Source organism: Myotis myotis, unplaced genomic scaffold (genome assembly GCF_014108235.1).
Source record: "Myotis myotis isolate mMyoMyo1 unplaced genomic scaffold, mMyoMyo1.p scaffold_m19_p_19, whole genome shotgun sequence".
In the NCBI taxonomy this organism is placed as follows: Eukaryota; Metazoa; Chordata; class Mammalia; order Chiroptera; family Vespertilionidae; genus Myotis; species Myotis myotis.
Genome location: NW_023416323.1, coordinates 22604315 through 22627581, shown reverse-complemented (window position 1 = coordinate 22627581; position 23267 = coordinate 22604315). Strand labels below are relative to the sequence as shown.

The 23267-nt window shown below is 43.1% G+C and overlaps 1 protein-coding gene and 1 long non-coding RNA gene across 4 annotated transcripts in view; both read left to right on the top strand.

Annotated features, from left to right (window-relative positions):
- Positions 1-23267, top strand: part of WWOX (WW domain containing oxidoreductase) — a 930714-nt gene that overhangs the window by 468474 nt on the left and 438973 nt on the right. The gene's annotated exons all lie outside the window — the stretch shown is intronic.
- LOC118674134 overlaps positions 19629-23267 on the top strand; it is a 49395-nt gene continuing 45756 nt past the window's right edge. The window contains exons 1-2 of one of the 3 annotated variants that reach the window (XR_004973577.1): positions 19629-19938; positions 23052-23163. This is a non-coding gene — a long non-coding RNA (uncharacterized LOC118674134). The remainder of the gene's footprint in view (positions 19939-23051; positions 23164-23267) is intronic. The other 2 variants (XR_004973578.1, XR_004973576.1) reach the window with 2 other exon arrangements.

Genomic DNA, 23267 nt, shown 5'->3' with positions numbered 1-23267 from the left:
AAGGATCCCAGGCCACGGGGCCATGCGACATGTTAAGAACAATTATGAATGAGCTTGTCCACAAGAGAGCCCCAGTGGCTCCCTGCCCCTGGACACATGCTGGTGGCACTCAAGCAGCAAGACAGTGGAGTAAACAGACTGGGAGTCTAGACACCTCTACGCTAAGCTAAGGTGTGACCCTGGGTCAGGTTGAAGCACAGAGGCTTCTTCCAGAGTCCACGCACCTTTGCAGTGTGGATCAGGCGCTGAGGACAGATTCCACGCCTCTCTTGATGTCCCCAGTGTGTGATTCCCGTTGGAGATGGAGGCCTCCCTGCCTTGTAGCTTGGGAGTTGAGCAGAGAACTGCTTGAGGTGCTGTGGGCCTCTCTTGACTCTTGCTTTGTTGTTGTTGTTATTTATGATTCTCACTAAGTCAGTGTTTTGGGGGGTTAAGGTGTGGAGGTTGATGGTCATTGTTCTCATTAGGAAGAATCATACAGTGCTCGACAAATTGCACGTGAGGCGGGACTCAGGGGCCAGGTGAATGATTTTTTACCTTATGCCAGGATTTCTCAACCTTGAACTGTTGACCTTTGGGTTGGATAATTCTGTGTTAGGGGGGGCCTTGGTGTGCATTGTAGCATGTTTAGCAGACCCCTGGCCTGCTAGATGCCAGTAGTACCCACCTTCCTACCAAGTCCCAAAAAACCAGAAATGTCTGCACACATTGCCACATATCCTGGCGGGGGTGGGGGGGGGTGGGGGGAGGGGAGGGAGAGGTGGGGGGAGGGGAGAAAAAATCATCCTGGGTTGAGAACCCCTTCTTTATATCCTTCTCCAATGTCTTGAGGTATTTTTCAAGAGAAACTTTTTAATAGCAAAATAATAAAACCAGAAAGTATTAATAAAACCAGAGTCATAATGAACTACTACTTAAATAATGATCACAGTGTGTTAATTTCCTGGGGCTGCCGTAACAATGTACCACAAACAGGATAGCTTAAAATAACAGAAATATATTCCCTCATACTTCTGGAGGCCAGAAGTCTGAAATTGAGGGGTTATCAGGGTTGGTTCATTCTGGGGGTCTGAGAATCTGTCCATCCTCGCTTGAGCTGCGTGAGGTCACCAGCCACCCTTGGCATTCCATGGCTTAGGTAGCATTACCCCATTTCCTCCTTCACATGGCAGTATCCCCTCAGAGTCTGTGTGTCTTCTCTTCCTCTTATACAGACACCACACCAGTCATTGGATTTAGGGCACACCCGAATCTAGTGTGACCCCATTTTAGTTTAATTGTATCTGCAGAGACCCCATTTCCAAATATGGTCCTGTTCTGAGGTTCCAGGTGGACATGGAATTTGTGGAAATGCTGGTAAACCCAGTACAGGCAGGTGTTACTCAAATCTCTGTTTCACAGAAAAGGAAACTGAGGCATAGAGAGAGTAAGTGACAGCATCTGCATCATTGGGAGCTTGTTAGACCTGCCTGTTCCCAGGCTCCGCCCAGACCCCAGGAGGCAGAAACTCTGGGAGTGAGACCCAGCCATCTTGTTTCAACAAGGCCTCCAAAGGGATTCTGATGGCCCTCACGTTTGAGAACAGCTGATGAAAAGTGCAAGGTAAGAAAAATACCTTCTGAGACATCATTTTAGCATTTATGAAATGTTTCTCAAGTGCACTTGGTTTACAAAGCCCAGCACTAATCTCACTCCTGAAGGTGGGGTCAGGAGAGCTCCGTTTACTGCTCTAAAGGGGCTTTTCCTCCTAGTTCACCAGGGCCAAAAGTATGGGGAAAATCACAGTGGTCAGGCATGTGCCTCATGAAGATAGAAAGCGTCTTGTCAGAGGTAAACTGAGAAAAGTGTTTTCCTTTCTGTAAGTCACTCCCGTCTTATTAGACAATCATTTCAGAAGGGAAACCACGGGTGGGCGCGGTGCTTTTCATCAGCTGCCTCCTCATCCCCAGGGCCTTCCCTGCCAGGAACTAGGTAACCACTCTTAGTGCCTGTAATAAAGTCAAGTCATCTCAGGCTTATCAGTGCGCTGTTAATTGATCTTCATTTCCTATTATTTCACCTCAAAGCAAACACATCACTCACCAGGCTGACACCAGAGTTGTTTTTCTTCTGTGTGTAAGCATTTGCTCTTTTAGCAAGTTTCTATTATTCTCTATTTCAGAAGGCCTTTTCCCATCTGTTTACTGAAACTCTGCTTCTTTTTTAAAAAGTTTGCAGATTATATAAGTTAATGCCATCAGCAGGAGGGAGGTAATTACAGGCTAAGTGGTAGATGGACCAGTCTCTGTAAGCCCACCTCTAAGATGCACTTATGCAAATGGTAGGTCACACCTGTGGCAGAAACCTGTTCAGAGTATTTGAGGGTGTTTGGTGTGAGCTTTGGAGAAGCAGGAGAAAACTGGAGACATTGGTGTTCTTTCTGGAGGTGGGGGAGGCCATTCAACACAATAGGAAGCTCCGGTTTCCAGTTTCAGTTTCCACTGGGAGAGGACCTGGGGCAGAGGGTTAGTGATTAACATCTGATGGTCCTGAGGTCCCTCAGTCTCTATCAGGCAATTCACAAGTCCAGCCAGGGCTTCTTCTCCCTGGAAAAGTTTTTGTACTGCCCCCCCCCCCTTTTTTTTCCTGTTTGTTTTTGCTGCTTACCCTGCCACTTAGGGGAAACAATAAAAAGAATAGACACTCATGGTAAAAGTTTCAAACCTTTTGATAAGACTTAACAGCAAAAGTTTCTTTCGGTACCTCATTCCCAGCCCTCTCTCCAGAAGAAACCACTTTTAAAGGTTTGTTGTGGACTCTTCCAGAAACATCATATGCATTTACCATAAGATACAGATATGTATAGACTTTTAAAAAATACATGCAGCTGAGACCATTGAGTACATTTTGTTCATGACCTTGCTATTTCCATTTAATTACATCTTGCAGATTATTTGGTAACAGCACACATAGCTAGACCTCCTAATGTGCCATGACTGGGTAATATTCCATCATATAATGTCCTATAATTTATTTATTCATTCCTCTATTGGCAGACATTTAGGTTGAGTTCATATTTTGTTTTATACATGATTCGATAATGAACACTGGCAGCATATGTATTTTGTCTACTTGGGCAAAGATATCAAAAGGGTGATTGTCCAGTAGCATAAGGGCCAGAACAGAGAGTATGTACACCTCCAAAGTAATTGGTTTTGGAGGAATTGCCAAATTATCCTCTAAAATGGTTGCCGTAGCCTAGCCAGTGTTGCTCAGTGGTTGAGCATCAACCTACGTACCAGGAGGTCATGGTTTGATTCCCAGTTATGGCACATGTCTGGGTTGCAGGCTCGATCCCCAGTGTGAGGTGTGCAGGAGGCAGCCAATCAATGATTCTCTCTCATCATTGATGTTTCTCTCTCTCTCTCTTCCTCTCCTTTCCTTTCTGAAATCAATAAAAATACATTTAAAAATAAATAAATAAGTAAATAAAATGGTTGCAGCAGTTTTCTCTCCACCACTCTCACCCGAGACTTCCTGCGTCACTCTAAGAAGCAAGGACCGAAATGCCATGGACAGATCCAGCAAGGTGGCAAACAGCACCCTGTTTTTCAAACTTTATGTTGCTACCGTATTATCAAGTTCTTGTGAAGCAACTGCTTCATAACACTGGGTAGCCCAGTCCTCAAGCTTGTCTTTTTTTCCCCTTTTCAATACATCACATTGATTTTCTGTATGACTTTATCTGCTTAATACAAAGTGGGATTGAACAGTTATTTGTCTGGATTTGACCATTCCTTATCAAACATTTATGATTTAGCTTTCTCCACGGCATCTTCTTGTAAGGTGTTCCTTATTTTTATCTTTTTCCGTAAAGGTAGGATTGTGTTGACAGCCCTGTAATAAATCTTTCTTGAATGAGACGAGTTACAGAGGGGTGGGAGGGCGTGGGAGCGCTGAGCATGGCTGTTGGAGGGAAAGCTTCAAGAAGGGACAATGTGAATCATTTCTGGACTAAAGTCATCTTTAATCATAGTCACTGATGCCGACTTTGGGGTTTGTGATATATTAAGATTGGGTGCTTCACAGGGAAGCACGGAAGGTGCAGCTCTGATGATGCATGGTCCAGTCAGTAAGTGAGGTTGCACAGCCAAGGCCAGTTCTCAGAACCAGTTCCTGTCCATACATAGAATAATGTTACGGTCAGGGTCAGGGCAAGGTCACCAGTCTTCATGGAGAGTCTTGGTCAGAATTCAGTCTGAATACAAGAGATTAGAAAATAGCAGTGTGATGGGATTTCCTTGTCTTTCTCTTTTTCATTGTTCTATTTCTTGTTGAGAGCATTTTCTAGCTTCATGTAGAAAAAAAGAATTAAAAATTTCACTTAAGTTCTGGAAAACTTCATTGAGCATCTACTATGTGCATGCCATGCCCTGGGAAGCAGTTCGAAGGACACAGGCATGAATAAAGAAAGCAATGTGGTAAAGTGGGAAAAGCAGTCAGACCATGGTAAGCGGGCATTCCAACTCTTTGGAGCTGGGTGACTCAAAGCAAGTTTTTTTTTGTTTGTTCCTTAAAACAACACACAATTGTCTCATCATTTCTGTGGATGCAGACGGCAGGCATGGTTCAGCATCTCTCTCAGGCTATAATCAGAGGCTGGGCTGCAGCAGTCCTTGCCTAGGGCAGGACTGGGGAGGATTTGCTCCCAATCTCAGGTTCATTGTTCTCCTCAGGACTTGTTTTTGGACTGAGAGCCTGGGTTCTTTGTTAGGTGTTGGCTGTTGGCCTCTTGAAGAGGCAGCTCACACCATGGTAGCTGGCTTCCATTGGAGAGAGCCAGCAAGAAGTGATGAGCACTATAGAGGCCTTAATTCCGGAAATGAAAATCAATCCTTTTATTTTTTTACTAGAGGCCTGATGCATGAAATTCATGCACCGGGGGACGAGGAGTGGGGGGTTCCCTCAGCCCAGCCTGCACCCTCTCCAATTTGGAACACCTTGGGGGATGTCCTGAGGATCGGGCCTAAACCGGCAGTCGGATATCCCTCTCACAATCCGGGACCGCTGGCTTCTAACTGCTTGCCTGTCTGCCTGATTGCCCCTACTGGCCCCCCTGCCAGCTTGATCACCCCTAACCACCTCTGCCTACCGGCCTGGTTGCCCCCAACTGCCCCCCCACACTGGCCTGGTCACCCATAACTGCCCCCCCCCCCGCCAGCATGGTTACCCTTTACTGCCCCCCCTGCCAGCCTGGTTGCCCCCAACAGCCCCCCTCTGCCAGCCTGGTCACCTCTCACTGCCCCCCCTTCCCCCCCGCCGGCCTGGTCGCCCCACACAGCCTACTGTTTAGTCGTTTGGTCGTCCCTCACTAACCCCCCTGCCGGTCTGGTCGCCCCATGCAGGTTGCTGCTCAGTCATTTGGTCTCCCCTCACTGCCCCCCCTGCCGGCCTGGTCACTCCACACAGCCTGCTGTTCAGTCATTTGGTCATCCCTCACTAAACCCCTGTGGGCCGTGTTGCCCCACTCAGCCTGATTGGTCGTCCATTTGGTTGTGATGGTCCCTGGCGTTCTCTCTCTCTCTCTCTCTCTCTCTCTCTCTCTCCATATATATATGAATGATATAATGGCACATGCTACAACACAGATGAACCTTGAAAACATCAGCTAAGTGAAAGAAGCCAATCACAAAAGGCCACGAGTTTATTATCCCCTCTCTCTCTCTCTCTCTCTCTCTATATATATATATATATAGAGAGAGAGAGAGAGAGAGGGGATAATTCAATATTCTAATCTTCTCCTTGTTAAAGTGTACCATTCATTGGTTTTTTATAATATTTACAAAGGTATACAACTATCACCACTGTCTAATTACAGAACACTTTCATCACCCCAACTAGAAACCCAAGAGCCAATAACAGCTACTCCCCATTTTTCACCTCTGCGAACCATAAATCTCCTTTCTGTTTCCACGGATTTGCCCATTCTGGACAATTCATATCAATAAACTCGTGGCCTTTTGTGATTGGCTTCTTTCACTTAGCTGATGTTTTCAAGGTTCATCTGTGTTGTAGCATGTGCCATTATATCATTCTTCTTATGACTGATGAATATTCCATTGTATAGATATATTTTGTTTATTCATTCATCAGTTGATGGACAATTGGTATGTTTCTACCTTTGGACTATTATAAACACTGATGGAGATGTTTTGGTATGAATATGTCTTCATTCTCTTGAATCCTGGCCCTCCGTATATTAACTGTGCAGCCTTGGGTGAGCTACTAACTTTTTGGCACCTCAATTTTCACATCTTTAGAATAAATATAATAAGTGATTTTCATAGGATTGCTAGGTGTGTGTACCTAGGATTGGAATTGCTGGGGCATATGGGCATATGGAGACTATGTTTAATATTTTGAGGAGCTGTCAGACTGCTTTCCAAAGTGGCTGCATCATTTTACAATCCCATCGGCAGTTTCTGAGGATTCTAGTTTATCCACATTCTTGTCAACACTTGTTGTCGTTTGTCTTGTTTAGTATGGCTCCTGGTCCAGGTGAAGAGTGTTTTCTTGATCCTCAGTTGACTTATCTAGGAGTGTTGGACAGTTCTGTGTTAGGATTTCCAGGAGTAATAAGCTGAGGAAGGTCACCGATTTTTGTTATTTGTGTTGTTTTCTATTTCGCCCCAGGACATCATGTTGCAGAGCAGCGGTCCAAGTTAACTCCTGGGCCCTCCTCTTTATTGAGATGCAGGCTAGGTTTGCTCAGGAGTGCTGGTTTTTCCTGTATTTTGCAGCAGGCATTCTGAGCTTGTATGTTGCAGAAACATTGATGGGAAAGACTCCTGTTGGGAAAGACTCTAGATTCTACTGACCTCACTGTACACTTGACCCAGTTCTGTGACCTTGAAGCTCTTCTAAAGGACATACTGTGTGTTCCCACACTTGGGATGTCTACTAATGCTTGTATTACTGGACTCCTCATTTCTGTCCCACAACCATCTATTGAGCCCCCTGGAGGCGTCATCATGCTCCATGCCCTGGCTACAGCATTGGCAATCCCTAGGTACCCTAGGAAGCCTGTGTTCTGAGAGATTCTACTATTTCTAAGGCATTTCCCTTCATGACCCCATGTGTGTGTTTACAAAAAGTTATAAGTACACAGACTTCCTGGTACATAGGAAGTACTTTCCAAATACAGTTGAAGGAGGGAGGACCACCAGCCTATGAGTTCCATTTTATAGCTTAGGAAAGTGAGTCTCATGTTGCATAAGCAACTCAGTAACCCCATTTGCCTAGCACTTTCCTGTGGTTATTTATTTAACAAATATTACTAAGTACCAGTGTGGAGTCTTGTTAGCACTTTGGAGTCACATTGCCTAGGTTTGAATCCTGGCCCTCCATATATTAATTGTGCATCCTTGGGTGAGCTTTTAACTTATTGGCACCTCAGTTTCCACATCTTTAGAATAAATATAATAATAGCAATTTTCATAGGATTGCTGTGAGGATTAAATGATTTAATACATGTAAAAGATCTTACAGAATGAACAGTATGTGATCGCCAGCGTTTCAGACCTCACAGACCACCAGTAGTCCGCAGACCACCGGTTGGTGACTGCTGATTTATAGTAATATTTAATATTATTTTTTATTATTAGTGTTTTCTTTTTGCTATTTCCTACTATGTGCAGGCATTGTTCTAGATACCAAAGTAAATTAGACAAAATTTCATCCCTCAAGGAGCTTGCATTTAAGTGGTAGGGGAAACTAATAAGAAACAAATAGAAGCAGCAGCCCTATAAGATGCTTGGTGTAAAAAAAAAAAAAAAAAGAAAGAAAGAAAGAAACAAATAAATAAGGTTGTTTCAAATGAAAATAAAGGGAAGGAAATAGATTGTGATTGTATATGTGGTCAGAGATGGCTCTTGAACCAGATCCTGAACGATGACAGCCATGTAAAAATCTCAATAAAGAGGATTTCAGCCAGAGACATGACAAGTGCAAAGGTCCTGGGGTAGAATTATGCCTGACCTGTTTAAGGGAGAAAAAGTGGCCACTGTGGTTGAAACCAGGTAGAACGATAGGCAATGAGGTTGGAGAGGAAGACAAATACCAGATTATGAAGCCACTATATGAAGTCTAGATTTTATTCTAATGGTGATGGGAGCCATTGGGAGTTTAAGCAAGAAGGTGATGTGGTTTGTTTCACATTTTTAAAAAGACATATTTTCAATCTGTAGAAGGCGACATTGGAAGCTGAAGGATAGTCGAGAGGTAGTTTGGAGTCTAAGAGGACAAGAATGGTCTCTTATACTAGGTGATAATAATGGAGATGAAGAAAAGAGGTCAGATTCAGGATACATAGTTCGACTGAGCATATGTGAATATAAATGCTGGTTGGCCTGTCTCCCTCAGGAGACAAACCCTAATTCTTCATGTCCCCATCCTAATACCCATTGTGGGCTGGCCACACAGTAGGCACCCACTACATGTTGGCTGCATGGATGTAGTAGACCACCCATGAAGGATGTAATGGCAGGTTAGAGATAAAGCGACCAGGGCTCCTGGCCATGGATGCTCTGAGCTTCTGGTTTCTCTCAGGCTGGCTCCTTCACAGCCTATCCTCTGGAGTATTGCCTTAGGCCTGTCCCCTTCACTAACAGGATTACAAGCTTGTAAATTATTTTTTTCTTTTACAACGTGAGCAGAAGGAAAAGCCAGCAATGTCAAAACTCAGTGAGCAAATATTTTATTTTGTTCCCTTTCACAAATGAACACGGTTTATCAATATCGGTGCATCTGGGAAGAGCAGCATTGTCGGGCAGCCAGCAGAAAAGAAACTGAGTGGCGATCCATTATGCTCCCCCTGAATTAGGCTTGTTGAGGCTCTATTATTAAAGTTGGATTTTTCTTAATTATTAACAGTTAAAAATAGGAAAATGGATTTCAAGGGGAAAAAAGTTGCAGGCACCAAGAGTCCAATTCTAACTGTGTGTGTGTGCGTAAAACGGAATTTGCCGAACATGAATAGGCACTTACAATGTGACTAGAATGGGCTCTGTCATGTGTCAGCCTAATAGCCTAAACCCTGGTTCAATACAATGAACTTGGGAAGGTTTGCTTAATGAAAGAACTGACGTTTTCTGTGCAGTGGCTGCATTCATCAGCCTGCATCCTGTTCATTATGCTACAAAGGGCTGCCAATGGGAATTGGTAGGGTCATCTATTAGGTAAACGTGATGGGGACAAAAGATAGCAAAGGCCTGGGCCTTGTGGAATTTTCTGAGGTGGTCTGGACGATTGCAGGAGGGAACCCCGGGTAGGGGCAACATGTTCCCAAGCTGGCAGAGGGGATTTTGAAGTCGTGGGTAGATTCTGGCTATGCCCCATGCTGATAACACATCCCAGGGACCCTGGAGAAGAGTTTTCACTCAACATCTCCCTACCCATTGTGGAGTTTGTAGAGGTGCTCACAATTTCTGGGTTCCTCTCCCTGTGTACGCACATGGTATGACTGTACTTCCCTGCCACACGGCTGGCTTTGGCCAGTGGAATCTGGATGAAAGCAGTGTAGTCTCTTTGAGGCAGATCTTTAAAAGCCCAGTGTGTGCTGCACCAAACTCTGTACTGTGCTGACTGGCAGTATCCCAGGCACCAACTGCCCGTCACTGGAGATCCTGGAGGACAGACAAGTCAAGAGCCCTACGGACCCTCTGTGCTGTGGCTTTAAGACACTGAGATTTGGCAGGATTGCCTGTTAGAGTCATCCTGGACCATCATGAGTTCTCTTACCCATCATTAGGCATAGAGGGATCCTGGTTTGACAATCAAGTCTCAGAGCAGTGGGTCCCTTCATTACATTCAGTCTATTTTGCAAGGTTGAAGCATTGTCATTTGCCTTTTAAAAATCATGTTTGAGTCTGTATATGTCAGTGAATTTCAATGAGCCTCCAGAGCCATTTGATGGGGTACCCATTTGAGAACTTAAGCAGATTCCTTCAGCAGCGAGTGGAGCCTCGAGTCATTGGAAAATGCAGACAAAACAAGATCTGCTGATTGGCAAGGTCATCTTGGGAAGGGCCATTGTGTAGTAAAGAGCAGGCCCATTAATTCCAGGGGGATTTACATCAGTTCCATCTTCCTTTTACCTAATGGGACTGTTTGGTTGTGTTCTTTCCTGGAGAGCTTAGTGATTGAAAGGAGGAGATTTAGAAAGGAGAGATAAAAGTGTGCATTGAATCCTCACGACATGCAGCCTCCTAAGGAGGCGCCACAGTAAATTCAGATGTAAGTCAGGGGACAGCGTCTCTGAAGACAGTATTGATGTCCAGGTGGTGACATTTCCAAATAAAGAGGCTTTAAAGGATTCTAGGGAAGTTGGGTTGTCTTAATATTATCTCTACCCCGAAAACCCAACTCTGGCTGAATTAAAAATCCCTTACATAATTATCATGGGAGTTTTGAATATAGAATCTTTGCACATTTGTTTTTTTATTTATTCGTGTCTGAAATAATAGTTTTCTCTCGCTTCCTCCTCTCCAGCAGTCCTCACCTCCTTTCCATACGTAGGAATTGTGCTGTGGGGGCCTTGTCTTTCACAGACGTATTCACAAGGTCATTGCAAGTATTAAATGAGAGTTTGTATTACAGCAGTTAGGACGGTGCCCAGCAAACAGTCTGTAAACCTTACCTATGAAAATGGAGAGAAGCCATGAGTCTTGGTTGTCCAACAGATCAATGTTTGAATCCATGTTTACTAACTGTGTAGCCTTGATTCTGTTATATAACCCTTTCCAGCCTCAGTTTCCCTTTCCATAGAATGGGAACAAAAGTAACATCTTAGCACCTTCCTCAGCAAGTGATTGTGAAAAGTAGGTGAGCTAATGTCTGCTTTACTTTTAGCCCAGCCCCTGCCCCTGAGGGAAATTTCATTAAAGGTTTTCTGTTTGTAATTGTATATGGATGGGGGCTGTGGGGGGGGGGGCGGGGGGGCGTGGGCTTTGCCATGAAATCCCCCAGTAGCCAGTGGAAAGAGAATCAGTTAGCAACCCTTTCAGCTGCCAGCCCCAGAAAATTCTGGCTGGATGGATCTGCAACAAGGAAACAATGTGTGCCCTCACATCAGGTCCTGTTTGGAAGCTCCTGCAGGGATGGGTTTTGGGGGCCCGGGCTCCATTGCAGTTTTCCCTCCACTGATAGATGCCTTCACAGTGGGTCTGCCTGGGGTTGCTTGTGGTGGATTTTGAAGTGGAGAAGTGTGTGAGTCAGAGAGTCAGACAAACTAGACTTTAATCTTAGATGTCAATGTTTAAAAGCTCTGTGACTCTGGGTAAGTCAGTTCACCTCTCTGTGACTCCATGTCCTCATGTATAAAATGGACACCGTGATATTGCCGATCTCATGGCATGGTAGGGGTCATAGTGAAAGGGGTTTATGTTAAGTGCATAGCACCTCACCCAGCGCAGGAAGCTCTCAGCAAATATTCCTCAGGCAGTGTAGAATTTTGGTGATTTATACAGTGTCACTCATCTGGTGGCTGTAGAAGCAGATGCTCAAAAATCATACCAAGGTGGTACCTTCCCCGTAGCATATTTCCAACACTATGACTTTAGGATTTGCCCTCGTATTTAATTAAAGACAGTAGCTGTAAAAACCCACACCAGTGCTTAATACAAACATAATCTGTCATGAAAATGATTCAGTTTATCCCACTTTCAGGAAGCCCCTTGCATATAGATCTTCTCAGTCTGTTTAATAGGAGAGAAAAAAACGCTTTATGTTTGCTGGCAGCTTCCCTGAGAATCCATGGATGAACTCGTCTACAGATCATTGGCACTTACATGTTAGGTGTCTGCTCCTAATAGTTGACCATCTTTCTAGAAGCAGAGCTATGCATCTGTTTTAACCCATTTTTGAACTTGTATGGGTTAACATTGTTATTTAAGGGATTGAATCAATATGAATATACTTTTCTAGGTACTATTTTTTTTTAGAAAACTTAAACTTATAATGATGAAAATAATAGGATACAAATCAAAATACCCATTACTATTATTCTCTTTTCGTTTCCTGGTATCTTTCTCTCACATAATATTGAGCCTTAATTGCCTATCCTATCCTATCGGGCATCTGTAATTGGGCTCCTCCCTGCTCTTCCAGGTGTGTTCCTCATTGTTCTTCATGACATGCACTTGGATTCTATTACATGGACTCTGCTTTGCCCTCAGCCAAAGCTCCTCTTAAAGACACTTGCCATCAGAATCACCACTTGATCCTTACACCCCAGACATATCTTTACTCCTGGATTAGTCTTGACTCCCCTTGGCTATTCTATGAGAATGTCAAGGGCAAGGGCGATGAGATAAAATGTTATTAGGTAAACAGGAATTATATCAAGGTCCCATCCATTAATTTGTTCATCCCTTCATCATTCAGCTACCATGCACTATGTGGACGGTAGTGTGACTTTTAGGGGCAATGTGTCAGAGGCCCACAGACCAAGATCTGGATCCCAAATGGATGCTGTACTCTGTTAAATAGTGCCCCCTCCTCCAAATATATAGCTGAGATCTCTCTATGCAACTTTATTTGCAAACAGGGTCTTTAGAGATGTAACTAAGTTAAGGATGGAAATGAGATCATGCTGGATTAGGGTGAACCCTAAATCCAATGAGAGTGTTCTTATAAGAGACGTGAGGAGGTGATGTGAAGATGCAGGAATGGACCGGAGAGGTGTAACTACAAATCGAGGGCCAAGGACTGCCAGCCACCAGCAGAAGCTGGGAGAGAGGCCCAGGATTGTTTCTTCCTCGGAGCCCCCAGAGGGCACCGACCCTGCTGACACCTTTATCTAGACATCTGGCCTCCTGAACTCAGAGAGAGTGAATTTCTGTTTCAGTAAGCCACCTAAATTTTGACCCTAGGAAACTATTACAGATCGTTTCAGTGGTTGAGCTTTTCTGGTTCAACTCTCTAAAGTGGACACCAGCATCATTCTCGAACATCTGCCTCTTCTAAATCGTGGGATAATCTGGTTAATCACTGGTGCTCTCATGCCCCAGTGGAATGGAGATGTCCCTATCTTATTTAGAAATGGTTTTAAGACTCAAATGAGACAACATATGTAAAGCACTTGGCACAAAGCCTGATTCACAGTAAGTGACCATTAAATAACTGCCCTTATTAATGTTGCTCTTATTTAGCATGGAAATTTATTTAAGAATGCACAGTCAATATTCAATTACCCTCACTAGTAAAAAGGAATAAGGGTATGGATTGCAAAATAGAAAATACATGGAATGATTAAGTTTCAAAAAGTGGCGAGATAAGTACATATAGGCATTAAGCTTCTGGCTGCCTCACTTCATTTCTTCCCAGCCCACCCCAGCAGGAATTTCCTTCACTGGGGGCCATGGAAGAAATATGACCCTTGACAGTTTACAAGGAAAATAATTCGATCTTGGTAGTTAAGAGTTAAGCATCACTTTGAGCTGCAGGTTTCTGATTTAAAACCATTGTGTCATCTCATTTCAAAACTCCCCTTTAGTAAAAGTTTAGAATACCAGCAGGGCAGCAAATATGTTTGAATGATTTTATTCAAATGTCAGGTATAATTAAATCCATAACCAGAAAACAAGCCAAAAAGAATGTTTCAGGGAGGTTTGGAATTTTTTTCTTATCCCCCCACCTCTATGTTCAGGACTAAAACCTTTCCAAACACTTGCAAATATAAGTAGGAGCATTTATCATAAAAATACAACCGGGAAGGCTAAAGTGCCTATTAATATTGTATTCTACAGCAAATTGTGGTGATCAGAATAGTTATATATTGAGGAGGCCATAAAACAGTGTAATTGTAGTTTGCCAGTTTTGACTAAGATGGGAATATGTGTGTTCACACTCTATGTTCAGTTTCTGTGATCACTCGGGTGTGTATTGGCATTCTGATGGGCAGCCAGGTTGTTAGAACCACAGTAATCAGCCTAGCATGGCAAGGGAAACCAGTGTGTCTCCAGACTACACCTGAATTGCCTGTAATTGTTTCATTCTACCTTACATAACAAGATTTTATCACTTGCACACTGAACAGCTGAAAAGATACTTAAACTAAAATGGTCAGATGAAATTTTAAAATCAGGAATGACTAAAAAGATCCCCAGAAGGCCATCACTGGCCCGGAGCCCCCCATTTCGGGGTCTAGCATTTGTACCGATTATGGCCTGACAGCTCTTGAGTTTCCAATGATAACAGCCATCTGACTTGATCGGAGTTCAATGGATTTTCACTAAAATAGAATCATCGCCTTGGTGATGGATAGAAAAAGTAAAGCAATACATCCTGATAAATGCTCTGCCTGCCTCCTCCCTCTCCCCAGCGGTGACCTTGTGAATCCATAAGAGAGCGAGGCACAGCTCTGGTCACCGCTGCAGCGCATCAGGACTTGGAAATTTAAGTAGCTTTGAAACCCATCAATGGGGTGAAGGGGGAATGGCCCGAGAAAGCAATGGATCATGCTTAGAGGGCTCTGAGGGAAACAGGGTACGCTGAAGGTCAACGTACAGACACGTCTTGAAGGAACAGCTCAAACCCTCATTCATATTCACGGGAGGCTGTGGCCCTGTGAGGCGAGTTCAGTCGAAGAGTACAATAAAACAGGAATTTTCAGAGCATATAATTTCTTCTCAGAAGGGAAAGGCACCAGAGAGTGGTGCCGAGTAAGCGCTACCTGAAAGCGAGGGAACGCCTTGCCTGTCTCTCCTTCTGAATAGCAAGGAGCAGGCTGTATAAGGACCACTCAGCCTCTGTAACAATATCTTTGTTTTCCTACCCAATGAGCTCAACCCACTGTGAATATTTTGATCACTATGGGTCATCTGTAAAGACTCCAACTTGCTAACATAAGAAGAAACCAACTGAAACAGTGTCCAGGAAGCCCCGGGATCCTGTGCTTGCCTGGGAAAAGCAGCTTCTGGGTGGTTGAAGGGGGAAGGAGTCGGACGTTGGCAGGCACCCATTAGTGTTGGTTACAACTTGCTAAAAGAAAATATTAAAATAAAAATTAGATCATAAATTTGGAGCTACAGTTACCAAGCCTAAAGTGCAAATTGCCAAACAAGTCAAGAGACTCATTAGCATTTTATGTAAATCAGTTATTACTGTTCTCCACTTCCTTAATTATCCATGTTATTTCAATACAACCCTTTCTTTGATGTCCCAATTCTATATTTAAATAGTGCAAGATTTCTATCGGATCCTCCCGCAGAGGTTTGTGCCATGCAAAAAACATGCCAAGAGCAGCTATTTCAGAGACTACAGGGAAATGTTTAATTGGTTCATCCCATTTGAGTTATGAGGGCGTATTACTGAGCGCATAAAATCAGAAACATGGCAAGTACTAGCTTGGAGAAGTTTACTGAAACCTGCAAGAGACCATTTGAAATTTTGCCCCCAAGCCTTTTTGGATTCTCTGTGGGAGCTGATTCAAAGGGAAATTTTGCAAACTTCATTGAATTTTGCTAAACGATTGATTTATAATTGAAATATTTGGAAATAAAACCCACCAGCCCTCTTTCCTTTGGGCACAGAGAGTTAGTTATTCTTTAGGTTGGATGAAAGAAATACAAACAACAGAGAGAAAGCAGAACATGGGGTGGGGGTGAGGGGGGCAGGCAAGCATTTTCCACCAAGCCCTTGTCAAATGGTTCATCTTTTCTGAAAGAGGGACCATCACTAATTTAAAGGACAAGTTTGCAGATATCTTATTCTCAAGTTGTCTAAAATTAAAGAATATATCACAAATTACAGATATAAGTGCCCTTTCTCTAATAAACTTAAATATAAATATACATATGCATATACACACACACACACACACACACACACACACACACACACACACACACACATATACATATACTAGAGGCCCAGTGCATGAATTCATGCATCAGTGGGGTCCCTTGGCCTGGCCTGCGGGTTCGGGCCAAAACTGGCTCTCCAGCATCTCCCGAGGGGTGCTGGATTGCGAGAGGGCGCAGTCCAGGCTGAGGGACCCCACTGGTGCACAATTGGGGCCGGGGAGGGATGCAGGAGGTTGGCCAGCCGGGGAGGGATTGTGGGAGCGCCCCTGGGTGTGTCCAGCCCATCTCACTTAGTCCTGATTGGCCGGACCCCAACAGCAAGCTAACCCACCAGTCAGAGCGTCTGCCTCCTGGTGGCCAGTGCACATCATAGCGAGTGGTCAACCAGCCAGCTGTCTGCCCCTGGTGGTCAGTGTACTCATAGCAAGCGTTTGAGCGGCCTTAGCATATCATTAGCATATTATGCTTTGATTGGTTGAACAGACAACCAGACACCTAGCATATTAGGCTTTTATCATTTAGGATATTTCAGAAAGGAAGGGAGAGGGAGAGAGAGATAGAAACATCAATTATGAGAATCATTGATCAGCTGCCTCCTGCACGCCCCCCACTGGGGATCAAGCCAGCAGCCCAGACATGTGCTCTGACCAGGTATCAAACCATGATTTCCTGGTTCATAGGTCCCCCCAACCACTGAGCCATTGAGCCATGCTGCCGGGCTCATGAATGAACTTTTAAAAGAACAATGTGCCACAGGAACTTGATAGTCACTCTTATTACCTTTTAATCAGTAAGTAGGTTCCCTCCTCATTGTCACCTGCCTGTATATTTCTGCCTCCTGCCCCATAACCTAACTTTTTAAAAAATACTTTAATTTTTTAAAATGGATAAAGGAAGAATCTTTGTGAATTGTAACTGAAAATAGAATTAAATAGATGGAAACTTATTCTTCTTCCCATATATTTTGGAACACTTACTATGTTTGATTTTTTTTTTTTTTTTTTAGAAAAAAGAGCAGATTTGGGGGAAAGCCAGTATGATAGTGTAGGATTTGGTGACAGATAGTTCCAGATTCTAGACCAAACTGTGTGGCCATGTTCAAGCCATCTACCATGGTGTCCCTCAGTGAAACATGGCTAACAGTTGTAAAGACTAGCACATAAACATAGCACTTGATATATAGTAGAGGCTCAATAAATGGTAAACTCTACTCTAGACCAGGCACTGTGCCGAATGTTTAAGTGATCACACTGAATCCTCAAAACACTCCTTAAAATAAGTGTGATTACTACTATGTAACAGATGAGGACAACAAGGTTTTTGGGGTGTTGAGTTTAGTGATTTGCCCAAGGTCACACAGAATGGAGTGTAGGAGCTGTGAGTTTAATCTAAAAGTTCTCTAAGGTAAAACAATAGTTTTGACAAGAACCATACAATAGATAAGTTTAACATTATAAGGGGGAAAGACAGCATTTCTATATCCTTTTCCTGTCTATTTAAAGTAATAGTATTTATAGAAAACTCATCTCAGCAGACTAAAATACTTTTAATATTTAATCTGACTTCTTGGTTATTCATTTAACAAATACCTTTATGAGGCTTGCCATGTTCCAGGCACTGTTCTAAGCACTTAAATCTAGTAACTCATTTAACCATTTATACATACTTATTTTGAGAGCCAGCGCAGCAGGTAGGTATATGGGAGAGTTTCAAGACCCTGGGAGGCAGGAACCTACCCTAGTGCTTATGATCTTCCAAGTCCCTGGGCACTAGCCCATATATGCTTTTTTAAAATGTAAATTACATTTTTAAAAACATGATTCTTCTGATCATACATATGGCATACTCATTATAGAAAATTTGAAAACTATAAGTAGTTGTAAGGAAGAAAAAAATGGAAAAAGCCTTTATAATTCCTCTACACGTTGTTAACATCAATCCAAGATTTTAGTGGAAAGAGAAACACATGATCCAGCACAAGGAGTAGTTCCAGCTGCTTCTTCACTTTGCTTGTTTTAAGAGTCTGAGAGTAACTCAGAAGTTACTACTACAAAATCATAACACGGGCAGGAACTGGACGGAGAACCCGCCAGGGGTTCAAATTCCTGTGTTGTGTCTTCATCGTATAACTTGCTGTCTAGTTCACATGAATATAAAGCAAACATCAAACACATCATTAAGTGGGACGTTTCCTATGCAGTCCAGAACAAAACATAGAAGCTGACATGCCACCATCCCCAAAGACGCCAGTCTCCATGCCCCTCTGTCTCCGCCCCTGTTTAGATCTTGTCATTTAGGCCTTGATCGTACCAAGGATTATCAGCCTTTAGTATTTACTCTATTCTTTATCCTGGGACTTCCTGTTGCCGAAGTCTGATCGCTTATCTGAAAAGCTTCCGTTTGTTTCCCCAGTGACTAGTGGGGTTTCATCACCAGGAAAGCACATTGTTCCAACTCTACAAGTCTACAGTCTAAAATCATCATCATGTTTTTTCATCAGAATGAAATATCGAGTGCTCTGCTCAGTGCAAGGTTTTATTAATGATGTGCTGTCAGGGGCTGGATGTTCTGCATATTTGCATATTAAACAGCTGAGTGAAGAAACATTCCTTTTATTGCTGCAGGGAATAAATCAGTTTAAAGCAAGTTCTCATCATTTATACTCCTTTCAGCTAAGTCTTCTTTTATTGAAATAAATTGTTGAAGTGCTTTGCTCATTCTTTGAATACTGATGAAATTTACCTTGATAGGACCTCGGGAAAAATAATATTTTCTTAAAGGTGCAGTATTGTTCCATTTCTTAGTATTGCTTTAGTACATTATTGATAAGATAATTTAGAAATAGCAAGTGAAATGGGAAGAAGAACAGTTTTGAATAAAGATGATGTTTCCTCTGGATGATTTTGCCAAATGTATCTTTATTGGTAGAATGTAAGAGGAAAAAAAGCCATTAAGCAACAAAAAGTACTGTATTTTTAAATGAATGATCAACTGTGTTTGCATTCAAATCCCAATGGGCAGCATATTTCAACCACACACAAGGACACAGTGTTTACCAGATCCCAGAGTTCACTATCCCCTGGGCAGGCATATAAGAGATCCCAAGAAATCAGGCTACTTTCAAATATGAATTGCACCTAGCCTCTGGGCAGGCAGACAGTGTCTGTGGTACAGGAGCTGTGCAAATGCTTTGGGTTCCCGTCTCCTCATGCCTCCTGTCTATGCCGGAGGTTGAAAACTCTGTTTATATTGAATATGTCCTGAAACGTTTTTTTAAAAGTATTAGCTCACATGATGTTTTTGCAAACTTAATTGCTTGCCAACATTTTAAAATTGGGAAATTTCACATAAAAATCCAGATTTCCAGCCTTTCTGCAAAAGGCAGAAGAAGAGCAAGGGACCCTAAAACTTTTTCATCATCTGTTGCCAAGCAATAGCTGTCCGATAGGTGGAGCAGGTCCTCTCATGTTGCCACAGTCCCCACCACTCCCTATTGTCATATGCCTGCCCCTGGCTCTTTCTGGTGCCTGCCTGGGGCCATCCCTGGCCTATGCCTTTTCTCTTGATGGTGAACTCACTTATATAAAGTGCTTGGGCAGTGCCTGACACATCATAAGCATCTGATAAGTATTAGCTGGTATTGAAATGGATAAAAACATGTGAACCAAGGTTAGTCAGTAAAATACATGTTTTATTTCCTTTTTTATATTCTTCTGAGCATAGAACCAAGCATATCTTCAGCTTACAATTTCCTGTTTCCCAAATTATTTGTATATCTAAAAAGTAGCCCTCTCAGCATCTTCAAATCTTTTCTCTGATACCCCCTTTTCAGGGGTGCCTTCCCTGACCACATTATTTAAAATTGCAAATTTCTCCCTGAACTGTGCTCTCTCTGAATCTTCCATTTTACTTATTTTGTAGCATATATTGCATCTGAGAGACACTGTTTCTCTTTTTCATCTGTTCATTTAGTAATTGTCTCATTCCCCTCCCTCACTAGATGGTAAAACTCCAGGTAAAAGTCCAGAAGACTCAAGGTTTTATGTGCTTTGGTCCCTACTGTGTTCTGAGTACCAGTATCCATGCCTGCCACTTAGTAAGTACAGTAGGTGCTTAATAAATACTAATTGAGTAAATGAATACATGAATGATGGGATGGATGGGTTTGCTTATTATAGGTTGGCCTCAATCTTTACAGAAATTCAACTCAATAAGTATTTAATTAGTGCCCATGTGTGCAGGGTCGCGTGCTGTTGCAATATGGAAGGAAGAAAAGCCACGGTCATGCCAGTGGTCTATGCCCAAAACGTGATAACTGTATAAAGAACTACAATGTGCATTCTGGACTGAGGACTAGAAAAGAGGGATGACAGGTACTCACCTTTCTCCAGACCCTCTTATAGACTAGGCACACGGTCACGTGCTCAGAGGAGCCTATGTAGGGTCATTGCACTTGCCCTTTTACCCTGGAGATGACTGAGGCTCAGAGAGGGTGAACCACATTCCCAGGGTGGCACTGCAGGTGTGTGGGCAATGGGCCCAGCATGCAAGGTCAGTGTGGCCTGACTCTACCAGTGGTTCTCAACCTTCCTAATGCCGTGACCCTTTAATACAGTTCCTCATGTTGTGGTGACCCCCAACCATAAAATTATTTTCGTTGCTACTTCATAACTGTAATTTTGCTACTGTTATGAATCGTAATGTAAATATCTGATATGCAGGATGTATTTTCAGGGGTCGCGACGCACAGGTTGAGAACCTCTGCGAGTCTAGACCCTTTCCTCAGGGCAGGGAGATGGGAGAGCAAGGATAGAGGACAGGATGGAGCATGTTTCTAGACCCTCAGGAATGACATTTGGGGAAGCTACTGGCTGGAGGCACCAGCACAGAACATGGGATGTAGCTGGGGAGGACTGTGTCTCAGGGACCGGCTTTATGTAGAGAGACGGGGTTTGCTCAAAGGCCCCTGTGATCCCAGAGCCATTTTTTATCCTGGAGGTGCTAAGGTAGGGTAGAAAGGAGGGGCAGTTCTTCAAAGAACATGCATTAAAGAGTGAATATATGAGCATAGGCTTTTTTTTTTTTTTTTTATCTTGAAAGAAACAGGAAAACGCTCCTATTCCTGTTTCTCTGCCAGGAGTAGTATTGTTTCTGTATAAATCATTTGTGACAGAAGCTCCTTATTTTTAAGTGGAAAATGCACATTTAATAACAGGAGAATAACGTCCAAACATCCTTTCATTGAAGGCTGCCAAGAGAATGCCAGCACTGGTTGTTGCTTGGAGAATGAGATGCTCAAGTGCAACTTTTCCAGGGGCCAAACTGCTATTGCATGGCCTTTGCTTACAACGGGCACTGAGCAGTGGCTCCCCCAGACCTGCCTAACCAAGGGCAGCTGCATGCTGGGTGCCTTGTATACCTGGAGTCAGAGTATACCTGGGTGAGGACCGCAGGCCCACTGCTAACTGGCTATATGGCTTTGAGATAATTATTTTGCCTTTGTAAGCCTCAGTTTTCTCATCCATAAAATGGGCATACTGTTATCCTCTACCCTCATAGGCTTAGAATAAAGTTTAAATAAGAGGCATTTAGCATTGGGCTAATATATAAGGCAGCCATTGGTCACATAGGGCTATCTAAATTTAAATCAGCTATAATTTAAATAAAATTTAAAATTCAGTCCATTGGTCACCCATTTCAAGTGCTCAGCAGCTACATGTGGCTCATGGCTACCACATTGGACAGCACAGATCGAGAACATTCCCATCACTGAGGGAAGTTGGGTAGCTCTGATCTAGGGTCCTTAGCTCAGTGCCTAGTACACCGTATGCTGCATTGGTTCTTAATGTTCTTCTCCCCATCTATAAGAAAATAAAAGGAGGCACCCTACATATTTGAATCAGAGCCCTTGTAATCATGACTTGAGTAAATTGGGATTCGTTCCAGCCAAGATTCCCTCCTATACATAAAAGGAAGGAAGCACAATTTGGATATACAGGACTCTGCCCATTAAGACAGTCTCTGGGGACAGACCAGAGTGTGAGGGCTCCCAGTCCTGATCTCAGGGGAATCCATATTACAGGTGTTAACCTGATTAGCCCATGCTTGGCTCCTCATTAATTACCTGAGGTAGCTAGGGCCGTTTCCAGTACTCAGCACAAACCTTTTCATGTTGACTCTGCCGCTTACTAGTTATTTGGTCTTTGGAAGTAACTCTCTAAGTCAGTGCTTCTTTTCTTAAACTTAGTTGGCGTGAGAATCCCCAGGAGGGGTTGTTAAAACACAACTCCCGGGTCCTGCCCTGAGAGCCCCTAATGCTGTAGCTGGCTGGGGCCTGGGATTCTGCATTTCCAATGAGCTCTCAGATGATGCTGATATTTCAGCCCTCGGATGGGCCTGGATACCCTCTTCAAGCCCATAACTCTTGTGAGAATTGAGAAAATGAATATATATAAAGCCTACAGCCAGTGACATTGTAGAGACTCAACAAAAGGGATCTGCTATCACTATTATATTTTTCTAATTATTATTTTTACACCCACAAATCAGGATCTGCTAGACTTTCTTGATATTTGAAAATTGAGCCCATGTACTCTGCCACTCTTCTATTATGAATTAACTGTCTTGGATTTAAACTACTAAAGAACCTTCCAACTCTGAGTCATTTTGGACCAGTGGGATGGCTGTGTCTCCAGGTGTGCACCCAGTGTCACTCCTTCATCAAGTGCTCCACCCCTTCTGGGCAGTTTGGAACCAATATCGCTTGTGCATTCCTTCCTCCATAGCCTGGGAGGATGGATAATGCCTTCATGCACTTGCCTACTGCTAAGACTGTGCTTGGTAACTCTTAGTACCAAGTGGGCCTTTTGGAAACACTTGCTTCTGTAATTGAACATCAGCAACAAGGGGAGAAGAATCTTTCCTGAGTGGAGGATGCGAAGAGGATGACACCTCTGTTCTAGGACTGGAAATTTTAATAAGTGAATTTCTAGGCTGCCCCCATAGATTAAGCTTTGGTGGGAGAGGAAGGCTAAATCATTCAAAACCTGGGATTTGAATGATACCCTCTTCAAGCCCATAACTCTTGTGAGAATTGAGAAAATGAATATATATAAAGCCTACAGCCAGTGACATTGTAGAGACTCGGCAAAAGGGATCTGCTGTCACTATTATATTTTTCTAATTATTATTTTTACACCCACAAATCAGGATCTGCTAGACTTTCTTGATATTTGAAAATTGAGCCCAGATGCTCATCTGTGATTCCAGATGCCATATTCCCTGAAAATCTCCAGATTCTGATTCCCATTTCCAATGTCAAGTAAGGAGAAACCCTGTGTGTTCATTGCTCTTGTTTCCAATACCTTTGGTAAGGCATGATCTTCAAGGAATTGAGTGAGCTTTGATATTAAATATCAAATCCCA